Source organism: Armigeres subalbatus, unplaced genomic scaffold (genome assembly GCF_024139115.2).
Source record: "Armigeres subalbatus isolate Guangzhou_Male unplaced genomic scaffold, GZ_Asu_2 Contig111, whole genome shotgun sequence".
NCBI classification, from domain to species: Eukaryota; Metazoa; Arthropoda; class Insecta; order Diptera; family Culicidae; genus Armigeres; species Armigeres subalbatus.
The window spans coordinates 413,083-414,833 of NW_026941858.1; the positions used below are offsets into that span (position 1 = coordinate 413,083).

At 44.7% G+C, this 1,751-nt stretch overlaps 2 pseudogenes; one reads left to right on the plus strand and one right to left on the minus strand.

Moving 5' to 3' along the window:
- Positions 1-440, plus strand: part of LOC134202246 (ubiquitin fusion degradation protein 1 homolog) — a 29,217-nt pseudogene extending 28,777 nt beyond the window's left edge.
- A 592-nt stretch (positions 441-1,032) lies between these two features.
- LOC134202243 (actin-related protein 2/3 complex subunit 4-like) lies at positions 1,033-1,511 on the minus strand (annotated as a pseudogene).
- Between the last annotated feature and the right edge of the window lie 240 nt (positions 1,512-1,751).

A 1,751-nucleotide genomic window follows, 5' to 3' on the forward strand; every position in this document is an offset into this window, starting at 1 on the left:
CCCATCGCAATCAAATACAACAACTACACGTACGAGCTGTCGGTACTGGACGAAACCCGCCCCGCGGTCACCATCATCGAGTGCGACATGAATGTGGAATTCGCCCCACCGTGGATACACCGAGCCGCAAAAGAAGGCCAAAGAGGAGGAACGATGACGGTGGATCGGCGGAGTTGATGCCCGAACCGGCTGGTTTGTGGCGTTCAGGGCTCCGGGTCACGACTTGACGGCAAGAAGAAAAGGAAGGTTCCGTGTCGGAGTCGGCACCGGTCCAGAGGGCAAACTATGTTCGGTATCCGATTATGACCACGTTTGGATTGTTGATTCATAGGATCCAATACGCAGAGAGGATTGGAGGCGTTCGTTTCAGTTTGAAAAGAGTCGGAAATGAGTTCCGGTGGGCGGTGCGAGCTGGAGAGTGTTTCTTACTTTTGATGTAATGAACTTAATCTACTACACGAAATAAAATCGCAGATTTGGCAAGTGAATCGAAACTCTTTGCGTGTTTGTTGTATAGTTTTATGCCTCAAGTTTTTCCCTATTCTTGTTTTATGACCATTTTGAGATTGTATAACTAAAAGTATGTTCTTGTTTTGAATTACGTCGTCTTCTCGCGTCTTTCCAAATTCAATTTAAATTTCAAGGAGTTCTCTCTGAAAGAAGAGCCACTATTTGATTTAAATTCTATATTTGTTCCTAAATTTGGCTCATTAGACGATTGAACCTCCATTATAAACGGACAAAATACATAATACTTGAATATGGACTTGGTGAAAAGGAGATATAAATCACCAACATGCGTAGGATTAGGTTTTAGACTGAACTTTGTGGTATTGCGAGATCGAAAAGGATTCCGAAATATCCTAAAAAGAAACTGGGACGATACAATGGATATGATGACTCCCTTTTCAAGTCGTAGAAAAATTACCTTCCATAACGAAAATAAATTCCAACAGAAAACGAATTACACAATTGCCATTATTCGATCAATAGTAAATGCATCCCACACGCACCAGAGGCTCTAGAACCGCTTCAAAACTCTTCCGAGCAGATACGAGCCCCGCATTGACCGCCAGTTTCATCTCGCTGATCTCCTTGTCGATTTCCTCCATGAAGTGGATCACAAAGTCCACCAGTTTGTGTTTGTACATCTGCTCGGTGTGAAAGTTGGTGATCAGGAAGCTGATGTCGTATCCCTCAATCGGTTTCCGCCGCAAAATTATGAAGTTCTCAGCCGCATCATCATGAACTCAAACTTTGGCAGAGGATCTTCTCGATCTCGTCCGCCTGCTTGACGGCGATGCTAATCCGAAGGAGTTGACGCTGGTTTCGATCAGTACCCGTTCCTTTCGTTTCGCGAAATGACCACGGCGTCAGGAGCAGCTCTTTGTGGAACGGACCTCCACCTCAGGTTTGTTGTGCCGTTCGACGACCTGGGAGGAAAAGTGGCCACATCGCCGCAGATCAGGTGTGTCGGACGCCGTCAGATAAGGTTTGAGCGTTGCGGCCATTCTGTTGAGCTAAATTGATCTAATAAGTGCGGACCGAACTTAGTGGTAATAATCGGATACCAATCAGAATATTTACCTGATGAAAATGTTTTAAATTTGCACAAAATACGGAAACACTCCCACTGATAGTAAATTTTTTCGTTTTTATTATCTTTTCGGATCAACGACAGCTCATTCATGTTGACAGTTTGGATAGGAACGCGAACGAAAGGGAACGGGCTTGCTGCATGCTGGCCCTTT